We start from the raw sequence: 13,029 nt of genomic DNA, 5'->3' as shown, positions 1-13,029 counted from the left end.
TCTAAGATAATTTTTTTCTATCTTGCATTCCTCGAATGGTTGGAGTTCCATTCAGTGGGTGTGGTAGCATGCTTAAGGAGTCAGGGCATATTCATTTCAAGTCACTGAAACCGACCTAATAAACTGTATTAATCACTGGCTTGCTATCATCACGAGGAGCTGACGTATGAGGAAGGAATGCAATAAACAATTTGATTTCAGATAAAGGTAGGGAGAAAGGCTTTTTGTGCCAGGAGCAGCACAAGTTTATAGAGCTATTTTAGTCACAATTTCTGTAAAACCTATGACTTGATCACAGCTATTCATGGCACCTTTAGTTTCAGCTCCTGTGAAGCTGAAAGACAGGTTGCGTTTCCTAATCTCTGGATAGCTGGGGAAGTTTGTGGGAGGACTTTTTTTTCTGTTCTCATGGGGAAATTAGTTCACTAAGTCCATCATGGAGCATAATGAGATGCTTCTTTCCCATCTCAGTATTTCCCACTTTTTAATTGGAGTGGCATTCCATACAGCCCTCCTGGGAGTTGAAAAAATACTTCTAAGAATAAAAAATGTCTACCAGCGTATATTGACTGTTACTGATGACCTACCAAATCTTTTATTGTGTAACTCAGAGCTTATGCTCTTTTTACATTTAACTTAAGCTATTTTTTATTTATACAAGACAGTGCTTGCTCATTAGATCGAGCAGGGGGCAATCTGATTAAATACTGGAGTTGATGAGAGTTTTTTTTTTTTCTATGGGAAGAGAAGTTTTATTTAAAAATGATAACAAGATCATATCGCAGATTCTACTCCTTTTCACAAATAGAATTTGTATTTGCAGGCTTTAATTTTGATGCCTTTGGCAGTTTTTGATATGTTCATCTTGTATAGCAGTAATACTTCCCTGCAAAGAGTGGAGTTCTCAAGGGCAGTGTATATGCTTGGATAGCTTTGTTTTCAGAATGTTAGGGATATATGTGATGTCAAAGTGTTTTTCCTTTTCCCTTGATAAGTACAGGCAAGCCATTCTTGTTGTAGAGGTATCTGATGTTCACAAATGCAAATAATGTTGTAAAGCACTATTTATAGGTACCCATGAAGCATGGAACATAATGTTCTGTTATTTTCCTAATATTCTGTTAACTCTTGTGATCCTGGAGTAGGATCCCTGCATTTACAGATGTTGCATTGTATAGAATTTGAGAAGGGTACCTTGTTGTGTTTTATCTCCATGAAATACCGTCCGTACCAGCAGTGCTATACAAACACAAGCACAAAGCTCATTAAGTAAGTCCCATTACGTAGCAGTTTAGTTAACTTATTAAGAACAGTAATATTTGAATAGTGCGTGAATATTAACAACTGAGTTCTCATCCTAGAATTGTGACACTTGGTGTCATTTTAAGGGGGGTGGGGGGATTTTTGTTTTGCTTTGCTTTTTAATAATGGATGTATTTTAACTGCATATCTATGACATGACTTTCAGCACGGAAGTAGTGATATAATAGTATGTTGCTTTTCCTGTATGGAAATCAGCAACACAATACTGTCCTGTCGAGTAGATTGGTAGTACAGTGGTTGTATAGTTAGAAACCATGCTGCTGCTAGATCTGTGTAGGTCAATAGATAACACGTTGGTGTTTCCTTCCCTAAAGTAGTATATGAACATTAGGTATTTATCTCTCCAGTACTCACTATTTTTGATCTAGAATTTGGAAAAATTATGATGGATCAAAGGAATAATTGCTCAGAATTTTCTTTTAAGCTTCCTGTTGGTAGAGTTCAGAATTTTAGTTTTGTCTTAAATAGAGAATTAGATAAAAAGATCCACTTAATAAACTTTTTGGAATAAAGACTTTACTTTTAAGCTTGTCTCAAAAGCATGTTCCTGCTATTGGTGGGTAAAAATGCCCCCTGCTAGCAGCTGCAGCCTGGAATAAATGTTGCTTTAAGTGCTTTCTGCTGAATAACGGCAACGTACACCTCTTACTACAAAGGGATGTTTTTAGACAGAATGGTGTTGGATAGATCTTAAAATTATTTGTGACTACCCATGGTATGCTTAGTAGAGCAAATCAGGATGCTTTGCCAGTGGTTAAAATTAATTAATTACCTATCAGACAAGCAGGTAACATTTGAGCTTTCACGCTGCCAAGCTGCTGTGGATGCTGACAGTTTCATTTTTTACACATGGCGCTCCTGTGCCGCAGCCGGGCTGCAGGGTGTCGTTATGCCCTCTCTTCCTCCGGGGTACGAGCTTTAAGTTGTGTTTGGCTGCCAGCACTCGGCAGTGTTTGCAAACCCCTTCGCAAATCTCCTGCGCTTAAGTCGCGGACGAGCTTCCCGAGATCTTGCGCTGAACTCCCATTTCCTCGGCTCCCGTTCTCGTGTCTAGGAGGAGGCTGCTTTCAGGGCTGCCAGAAGCAGGTGTGCAGCTGCTTGGAGAGGAGGGACTGAAGCAGGGCCGTGGCCGCCTGTGACAGCGGTAAGGGGTCGCACGAAGGACAGCGGCACCCGCTCGCTGTTCGTTACTGGGCTCGGAGCCGCCGCTCTGCGGGCTGCTGCTGCGGGCAGCGCGGGGCGGGACCCGCCGCGTGGGCGGAGCTTGATGCAAACCCCGCCCTCCTCCCACCAGACCCCGCCCCTCTCCTCAGGCCCCGCCCCCCGGCGGCGTGGCGGGAAGTGCCAGCAGGGGGCGGTGCGGGGCCGCGGGGCGCCGTTTGGGGGAGCTGTGGGCAGTTGCCGTGTGCAGGCCACTGAAACCACCGCAGGCTTTCTGTTCTGGGTGTGCTGTGAGCACACAGGAGCGAGGCGAACCCGGTGTGAAGCTACGGAGCTGAAGCTGGCAGGCGTGTATACGCTGACATAACAGAGCTGTCACTGCTTATTAACCCAGTAGTACTGATTCACTGGTAATAAGTAAAAATAGAAAAGGGCAAGCCGGGAAGAGCAGCAAAGCAATTCAGTTTTTCCATGTATGTCACATTTGGAAATACTGAGTCCATGTTAGTTCAGCCACTGTCACAGTCCTGTTCAGCTTTCAGAACATATTCTCTGCTTCTGTTGGCCCATCTTCTAGTTTGCCTCCTGAGTTATAACCCTGTGAACTAAAAATTCCAATGCAGGCAGAGATGTACAAAGAAGCAAAAACTCAAATGCTTAGAATTCTGGATCCATGTAACTACAGTTTAATCTTATTATAACACACCCTCAGAAACACTCAGTGAATATTCTTTATACAGGGATGGTGTGCTTGAACGTCTGAAGTTTGTTGTGTTATAGTAACGAAAGTGCCTAGCCAACGTATTGATAATCTACGTCTATGCAGATTACTTCATATTAATTGACATTGAAATACCAGTTTAAAATGAAAAGAATGCAAAATAAAGAAGGGTGGTATGGAGACACAAGGAACTGTTAGCATACATATTGCTTGCACCAAGAGCTGCAAGAAGAATGATTGTTTTCTCCAGGTTAGCCCGGGGTAAAGGACCATGTTAAGGCTGCTAACTAGGTTATTAGCTGAATTATTAGCTACTGCTAGTGTAAACAGATGTATGGCTTACAGGAGCCTTCGTTAAAAGTCAGTTTAGTCTGGATCTTCCTGAGCAGCCTGGTCTACTCAGAGTTTTCTGTCTATAGTTCAGCTGGTTTAGAGACCAAATAAGAATGACTTAAGTCAGTACTTAAACAATAACATTGTTTAAAGTGAATCTGATAATTATTAAAATTGTTTAAAGTGAATCCGATTCTTCCAGAACACTGGTGTGACTGGAACAGTAAATGTATAATGTTTTTGCAACTGTCCTGAATATTTCATTGCAGAATGATCTGTGTGTGTCATTGGCTCATGACTTGATGGATGTCAAGTGGCTGAATTAATATTTGTGAGGTGCTTTGAGATCACTGGAGAAAACATACTCACGTTTTTAATGGCCCTTTAGGTCTGAGAGACATCAGAGTGTGTTTTATTTTTTCTTCGTAAATATTATAATGGTGGCAGCAATTGAGTATTTACTGCTTTTTATATGCGTGAGAATACCAAACATATGTATTTTTAAAGGAAATTCCAGAAGACTGTGAAACTAGCTTGTAACAATAGTTTTTAGGTTTGTGTCCATTGTTTTCAAGAATATGTAAATTGTTACTTTATAGAACTCACTTTGAACCCTGCTACATAATTAGCTGCTCTAAACATCAGTATTCAATTTGGAAAATCTGTAGCCAAGTGTTTTATTACAATTTCATGGAAAAGGAGAGAATGTGAACAAAACCGTTGAGCAAATAATCTGAAATGCAGTTAAAAATAATGAAAACCAAGCACCAGCCACATAAACACACCAGATGAAGACACAGCAAATGAAGATCATAAAAAAATAAACTGGAATAAAAACACGTAAGACCAATCCTCAGCTGAACTAAATATGGCCATCTGCAGAGGGAGTGATGGAACCTCGGTCACTTGCGTTAGCTGAGGGTTTGGTCTGTGCGATTTATTATAAGTCAGGAGGAAATGACAGTAACAGTAAAGGCTTTTTTGGTCAACAGCAGTTGTGTAGGGCTCCTGCAGAGATTTGGTGTTCTGACAAACGTCCTCCTGCAAATCCAGTTAAGTTGCTTTAAAATAGCCCCTGCGTGCTCCACCCTGCTGCGTGGCTGGCACACTGAGACACGAGTCCGCGCTGTTACGGCTGCAGTTCGCAGCCCAGGTTTTAGCACAGCCCTGTGCTGTGTGAGCTGATCTGATACAGCTCGTGCTGCTGGGCCTGAGGCAGGAGCATGCAGCCAGCTCTGCTGACCCCCCTGTAAGACTGGTAACCCCAAGCAGAGGCCGGCCTTGTGGCTTGCTCCATCTTAGACTGCTATAGTTGTATTTGCCAGGGGGTTGCCTCTTCAAGCAGTGTGATTGGTCTTAAAACCCTCAAATACTGGGAAAGGCAAGAAAACAATAAGTAGAGTTACAGTTCTTAGAATATGTAATGTTGTTACATGCATGAGTCCATGTGTTTACATCTCCTTGCAGCTTGTCTTGCTAGGAACATCAGTTCTGCAGTTTGTCTCCTCCATGGTGTATCACTGTTGCCTTTTTCAGCCCTCCAAGCACCTATCAGCTTCAAGATCAGGTATGAAAACCACTTTTACTTGCATTTCAGCACTGTTCATTCTAAAGCATAACCCAAAGTGCTTGAGTTATTTGTTCAGCTGACTCCATCAGCCCATCTTGTGTCCTGTTGCTTTCACCTTCATGTGTGTCCATTCCCTCCTGCATCTTCTTAAAACCATGCTTTTTTCAGTTGTGTGAGAGATCTTCCTTTTTCAAGGCTTTCATTTAAGCAACGTCATAAAGCACTGTCAAAGAGCAATAACTCTGCCCTGGCAGGTTCCTGGGGGGGGATCTGTGGTCATCCGGTGCTTTGGGAGCTTTAGCTTGTGTTTTAGCCCCCTGAGACGGGATAGTAGGAGAGCCTGGTGCATGTCGTAGGTCTCGCTGTACGTGGTCAAAAGCAGAGCAAACACGTTAGTGATCAAGTTATCTTACAAGCACATCCAACTTCCGTACAGTCAGCTCATTTGCTTTGTGGGGAGCGTTGAGCTTCCTGTGCTGTCAGTCAATCAACTTGCTGACTCCGCGGGGAAATGGTGAAAAAACAGGTGAAAGTGAAAGAGGGATGAGACACACCGTAATTAATACAAGGTGCTGTGCCCAGGGCAGGAACGCAGCTGTGCGTTGGTGTTTACAAAAGGCCTGGCAAGGCATTGTTCAAAAGAAAAGAGATGTGACTGTGTGGGTTCATACGGTGAGGCAGGGAACCTGGGAGGATCTCGTCCTGCTTTCTACATCACAAATTCACATCTTTTTGCCAGGCTTATGTGGAAGGAGTCCAGAAAACAAGCAGAAGGGAGCTCATTCTGGAGGAGCAGTGCCTGCCTGAGGAAGCAACGAGGTCAGTAGTGGGTGCAGCACAAAGGGCTTGGGTTAGCAAAGAATGAAACAGAGCAAACAACACATGTGCGGTAATAGAAAACCTCTGGGAGGATGGGATGGAGAAGGGGAAGAGGCGATAGGAGAAGGAAAGATGCTGCTTAGGGAAAGGCTGATGAGGGCTGTAGGAGGGTGGTGAGGAGAGCAGGGGCAGGAGGGATGCCAGGGACACAGGGGTGGGTGGCCCTGCGTGCGGAGCCCCTTTGCCCCGGCCCTGCGGTGCGGTGGGGCCGGCGCTAAAGCAGCTGGAGCAAGCGAGGGGGCGCTTGGGATGCTCCCTGATTAATAGCAGAGGGTCCGGGCCGTGACCGCAAGCTCGGCATGTGCCGGAGCCTCGCTGCACTTTCCCAGCCCCCCTGCCAGGATGAGGGGGGTCGGAGGGAGGGAGGAAGGGAGGCAGCGAGCGGGACGGGGCGATCGGCAGCCAGCTGCGAGGCAGCAGCAGCGCTCCGGAGCCGCGGCTTCCTGGAAGCGGAGCCCGGCCGGGCGGCAGCCGGTGGCGATAAGCGGCGGCTGGCGGAGCCCTCCCGGCGGCACGGCCTCTGCGAGCCCGCAGGTAAGGCACCCCCGGCCGCACAACCGAGTCCGCGGGGCTGCGGCTGGCGGCGGGGAGAAGCAGGGTCCCGGTGCCTGTCGCGGTCCCGGTCCCAGTGGAGGAACGGGCGGCCGAGAGCCGCGGGGCAACCGGGAGGCATCGGCACCGCGGCGGGGAGAGCTGTCGGAAACCCCCAAAGGGTGCCCGGCCCCTCCGGGAGGCTGCCCGGCTCCTCCAGCGGGGGCAAGCATCGAGCCCTCCTGCAGGAGCGGGGAGGTGCGGTGGTGGTTTAGCTAGGGGTAAGTGCGTTCGTGCCAGGAGACACCCGGGAACCCCTCAGGAGGTGAATGCCTGCCTGGAGCAGGTGGAAGAGTCAGAGGAGCAGGGCAATGTTTATGCCATCCTGCGGGGGTTGTGTTTTGGAGGTGTCGCTGTATGGGCTGGTTATATTTTTGTAAGCTCTTTTTGACTGTGTATAGGTTGTATTTTATTTGCTCATAAATATGGATTGAGGTTTTGGATCATGGCCCGGTTACGTTTTGCTTCAGACAGAGTTTACTTTCCCCTTTCAGTAACTTTAAAATACATTGGGCCATATGGAAATTGACTTGTTCATCAACCCAGGAAAGTTGAACGAATTTGGAAAATAATGTTACATAATTCTTGAGCGTGTGAGCATCGAACCAGAGTCAGAGCAGCAGTACTCCAAACTCCCGATTCAGTCATTCACTTAGTTGGTAACAAGCCTTGATCTGTCTCTACCAGTGTTTTCACAGCTGTAAAATGGGAGCTACACCTTTTAATGAGGGGCATTACCTAATCTTTTTGGAAAGACTTTACTGAAAAAGCATAGTAATGATCATATTAGATCGTGTAAGGGTAGTAAACAATGCAACATACATCTGAGGGAACACTTTATGTTGAATGGAGAGAGGTGTCAGAGAAAAGATGCGATGTCTAGTGGAACGTGAATATTAGAAACTTCTCTGTAATGTTAGTTTCTCATGCAGTTGCTCAGTTACATGCTGCTGCTCTGAATTCTGCAGAGTGGATGACATAAGCACCACATGTAATAGTGCCCAAATGGGAAGGAGGTGTTACTGAGTAGCAGACCAAGCCCACTTCGTGCCCCACATCTAGAGAGAAACTTATCAGGGATATGACACGTGCAATATGGTAGTGAGCAGGTAGCTTGTTAATTTTTTCTGCCAGTTAGATTCTGAATATTGTTTAGAGGAATGAAAGAGCTTCCGTGAGACAACAGGTTCTGTGTCCTATCCTGTGCTCTGTTCTAGAGTAACTGAAGTGAAGGAGTGGCATTTCTGTTAACAGCACGAAGCCAAGAATGGTGAAATGTAGGCCAAACAGTGAGTTATGTAATGGTATTCCCCAAAGGGCAGTATAAAGACGAGATGATTTCCTTATGTCAAGATGAAGAGTAGCAGCAGAGTTGCTCTGCAATGTTCATTCCAGCCCTGGGTTCCTTAGAATCCATCCAGGCAGGGACCTGAGACCCCATAATAGCAGATCGACCAATATCACTTTATTCCCTTCCACAGCTAATTCCTCTGCAAATACTCCTTTGCAATGTGCTTATAAAGAACCTGAGAAGTGGAGTGGGGCCATTACAGCTAAAAAGGAAGTCAGTCTACTGGGAGGGGAAAGTTACAATTGTAACGTGTCTCTCTTGAGGACTTGAAGAATGATAATGTGGAATTGTAGTGCACCAGGACAAAAGAGAAGCTCTGGATATAGAAAGTTATGCAAAACAAAGCAAGGGAGTGAGACATGTCTCAGAGGGGTTGTTAATCGTGCCCTTTGGATGAAATAAATAGGCTAGATTGGAAGAGAAGTTGGTATTTTATGTAAAATAGTGGGTTTAATATTAGTTTAATGTACACACTTCCTGTTAGCCAAAAGACTGAGAAAAAGGGAACAGACAGAGTTGAATTATCCAGATTGTTATTGACCAGAACTGGATTTTGGAAGGTGACTGGCTGGTGACAATCCAAAATTATACAGACAGAAAGTCTTGCAAATACCATCAGCAGGCCTTTAATGACTACAGGTGCTTGGGGTCCTAGGTTTAATTCTGGTCCTAAGATGACGCCTCCACTAGTTCAAGAGGGACATAAAGGTCTGTTTCTGACTTACCAGTTTTTATCCACTTTTTCCAACTTTTCCATTTCTGTTGCCAGTTTATTCTCCCTAAGTGCAGATTGCTTTAAACCAATATGTCTTCAAAGACATAGTGCCTGAAACCATAGTTTCTATTCAACATTTTAGGAAGAAAAAAAAAACAACAAAACTTGGTTTTCAGCCAGTCAGTGCATTTAATCATTACTAATTTAGAGGATCAGAATACCAGACAATCTCGCTTTCTTTGTCACTAATACAGAAAATACTGTAAGTGTAGTTAACAAACCATTTTGTATGTAATTGATCTAGGTTTGAACTTGGATACTTCTAGTTAAATAATAAAATCTGTTTCATGGGGAACTTAAAATGCAATTATTACAGAAGTAACTGTCAGTGATATTGTCTTATCCATCAGATATGTTCTTTCCGTTAATTCATCCCTGATTTACTTGATGGAGTAGCAAAAATCTATTTTCAGTATTTTTTTTTTTAACTCCTGCTATTCCAGGCTGAGAGTGCAATAGTCCTTGCAAACTCCTCTGGTTCTTACATCATGGACTGAGATCCACTGTAGTGCTGACATCTTATGGTGTCAATCTCAATTGAACTGTAAAATACCTCTAATAACTTGCTTTGGATTATAGTCTTACAGACTATTAGAGATTAATAAAAAAAAGTTCTTACGCTAATTTACAGCCCCAAGTTCAGTTTGCTAAGTTTTCATTCCAGTTTTTCTTTCCTTTCTCTACAACTAAATTGTTTAGACTACAGATTCTGAGAATTCTGGCAGGCTGGAGCTGGGATGTCTAAAGCATAAACTAAGCGTTAATAAGTTCCTTTAATTTCAAGTAAGAAAGATCTGTTGGTCCTCAACAGCTTAGGGAGCCAAGGACTGCATGCATCAGTACGGGCAACAAGCAGTAGAGGTGTTCACATCTAACAGACACTTCAGACGTTCTGGCCTTATGTGCTCCTGACATATCTCGTCTGTAAAATGGTGATAGTACAGTAATGTTTACATAGTATTGGAGAGATGATAAGAAATCAACATCAAGCGTTCTCAACGATGTAGGGCAAGTTAGGTTTATGATTAAGAATGAACCTTGTTCCTCTTAGCTGCATACTTTCCTCACATTTTTCATATGGTAGGAGCAGCAGTAACAAAGCACTCATCATTTTGTTTAAAAAAGAAAAGCCTCATAGAATGTGCGCTCACCACAACAGTTTTCTCTAACCATTGTAGGGACATTTTAAAACTTGTACTTTTAAGCTATGCGTAAGTATTGATAGTTAACGTTATGTGCGCCTGTGAAGGCGGAAGGGGTTATACAATTACATGTGTTTGCAGATCTCTCTTTGCTTCACATTCTTGCAGAGCAGAACAACAACATAACTTTCTTCTTTCAGGCTAGTTAATGTTCTGGCCCAGAATTATAGCACCAGATGTGTTGCCACAGGAACAATTTAAAGGGAGAAGGAATCGCAAGCGAGTTGTCTTTCTAATGGAAAATATAAAAGCAGTATTAATGTTTTAGAGCATGTCATTGGTTTTCTACGTGTGTTATATGTTTGTGCACGAGAGAATATGGAAGAATTGTACTTTTTTGTTTTGTCCATCTGTTATTGTTTTAAAAGCTCTATACAGGGTTGAAAATTGAAAAATACTGTATTATGGGCATGTTACATACCTCAGAGACATTTTATATTAAATCCTGATTCATTTTTAGAAACATTTTCCCTGAAAAGTGTGCAGTGTGCTTGCAGATTTACTTAACTTCACTTGCAGCATGCTTTGGAAAATATTTCCAGTAACAGTTGTTTCTGTTAAAGTAAGGAAACATATTCAACTATATAAAATTATCCCGGATTTTGATGCTGAGAATTAATAGCACATTCTTACTTACTGTAGTTGACATGCTGATGAAAAGAAGGAATGTATATAGGAAATATTTTGATTTAATCTCTCCTAGGAAAGCTTAAAGCAACCAAAGCCCTGGATTTTAGCTAGCATTTCTTTTACTCTGAATACTTGCCATAGGGTACTCTATTCAACATATTGTTTTCTCAACTGCTATGAAAATATTCATCTGGGCAACATGCAACATAAATTGCCTTAATATCTCCTTTTCACTTTGACCACAGAAGGGCATCTTTTTTTTCCTACTGTTTTGTATGCTATTTGGGGGTAGAATAATGAGAAAGACATCCATGAAGGCCAGAACTACAGCAGAACAGGTTGGTGCCTACAATTGTATTGGAAGCTCTGCAGATATGGATACATTTTGTATTTACAAAAGGAAATTTTTCTTGAATTTAGGCTGATTTTATATCAATTTAATTTAAGAAAAACACTGGCAGAATTGTATCTGTACTAGAATTTCATTTTAGTCAAAGGCTTGTCATCAAATACAGCATCTGTAACTAACATTGGTGAGCATTTCTTGTATGAAAAGACTGAAAAAATTTCTTGTATGACTTTCCCTGAAAAATCAGGGAAAATTTTTAAAAGGCCATGTTCCACACATAGAGACTTGTTTCCACAGTTATTTATCGTATATGCTGTTGGAAGTTATTTCTCCTTGCAAATTTTGAAATACAGCTCTCTGGGTAGCTGAAGGAAACACAATTGCATTTATCTTACTAAAATCCAGGGTGAAACTCATGTTGCTTTGAAGTGATGGACATGATTATGTGCATCCTTGTGCATAATGCTACCTGGTGATTTTGGAGGATAATAAGTATAGACTGTTATCCTGAGGAGCCTTTTTTATTATTTATTTATTACTTGCTGTCTGTGAAATATGTATTTTTAAAATCTTATTTTACAGTGTAGCATTGCTTTTTGAATAACCATACTTTTAAATGTGTCTCAGTTTGGAAATACATATTTTATTCCCTTTGTTCCCTGTCCTTTATACAACTCTAACATTTTTACTTTTCCAATGTTGAAAATTACTTATAACAGAAGTATTGGAATATGTCAATGTATACAGGAGTTCTGAACAGTTACGTAAGCTTATGAAAAAATGTTCCACCTCTTTATAAGTGTCCTACAGGAGTAATCTTTTGAAACCTATCAGTTTTGGGATTAGAGTGCATACCATGTCACACATTTGAGTTTTGGCAGGTTCACAGGCATGTACATCACCAAACAAGATGTGCCATAAAGATAAGAAATGCATTTCTCTCTTGCATTCCTTATTCGGGCAGAGCTCCAATTTTGGGTGTGGAAGGAATGCAGAGCTGGGCCTAGCACTTGTGGCTCCACAGGTTAGGAGTGAACTTTCAGTGTAAAATTTGGATCTGGAAATGCATCCCTATTTTGCTAGAAGACCACAGTTATTTAAATCCAGGTTTCTGGTTTGAGTGTTCTTTGGGGCTGAATCAGTCCTTGTTTGCAAGCTGATCCAGACATCCCCGTAATTAGTTCACATCCCTTCTGTTTGATTCCACGAGGAGACAGGTTAGTCTGTCTTTAGGTGGTAGAGATTTCCCAGACAGATATTGTAAACTTGAAATATAGGTACTTGTAATTTTCTTTAAAATGCCCTTTGGGCCTGAAATTTCTTGTGCTTGGTTTCTATCCAGTGTTGAATAAGACTGGAAAGTCTGAATAATGTCAGTTCAGCTGCATTTGAGTTATTCAAGTGCATTTTAAAAATATGTACTTTCCACTTACATTTTTTCCATAATTCTTTGCACTCACATAACCTCGGTCTTATTATTTCAATTGCCACAGACGTGAAGAGGAAAAAATCATTCTCCAGTACCAGGACTCAACAGATAACCAAATAGGGAGGCAATTGAAAGACCTCAGTGTACTTTAAAGTCATAATTTTTACTGCATTAGTGTTAGCATGAATAGGTTTACATTTCTAGTAGTGCAGACAAAGTACAACATAAATAACATCCAGTTTTCCTGTGCACTGAATTTCCACAGTGTTTGCATTCTGTAACTGAGATTTTGCAAGAAGAGTTTGGGTTTCTCTAGGTTGTGAGGAAGGATTTTATTTGATGAGATCCATAAAGTCAAAGTGGTAGGCCATAGTTTTCCTGAAGATCTGATGCACGTTCCAAATGCATATGTAGCTGATGGAGCAATTATTACAATTTATCTTCTCATTTGTGTGAAAATGTGGCTAATACTTGGTCTATATAGAAAATTCATAGGCTTTTATCAAGTTGGAAAGATTCATAGCTATTTAGCTGGTACCTGTGTGCCTGCTGTGTTTTGTTTGTTTGTTTTTATAATGAAAGATAAAAACATAAATGCAGTTACAATGGGTGGATCATGTTCAAAAAAGTACTTAACTAGCTAGTTTTGTTCCGTCAGTAACATAACAGTGTTAACATCACTGTTTGTTAACTGAGCATTAGTGTGTGCCTTTTT

General features: G+C 42.0%; 1 protein-coding gene across 4 annotated transcripts in view; it reads left to right on the top strand.

Moving 5' to 3' along the window:
* The first annotated feature begins 5,035 nt into the window (after positions 1-5,035).
* Positions 5,036-13,029, top strand: part of RIPOR3 (RIPOR family member 3) — a 51,355-nt gene continuing 43,361 nt past the window's right edge. For 2 of the 4 annotated variants that reach the window (XM_035343873.1, XM_035343874.1), the window contains exons 1-2: positions 5,036-5,105; positions 5,848-5,927. The gene's annotated coding sequence lies outside the window, so the exon portion shown is untranslated. Of the gene's footprint in view, positions 5,106-5,659; positions 5,678-5,847; positions 5,928-6,278; positions 6,522-13,029 lie in introns of those variants that run through there. The other 2 variants (XM_035343876.1, XM_035343875.1) reach the window with 2 other exon arrangements.

This window comes from Oxyura jamaicensis, chromosome 20 (genome assembly GCF_011077185.1).
Source record: "Oxyura jamaicensis isolate SHBP4307 breed ruddy duck chromosome 20, BPBGC_Ojam_1.0, whole genome shotgun sequence".
Lineage (NCBI taxonomy): Eukaryota > Metazoa > Chordata > Aves > Anseriformes > Anatidae > Oxyura > Oxyura jamaicensis.
Note: the sequence above shows the minus strand (reverse complement) of the source record. Positions and strands in the feature narration are given on the sequence as shown.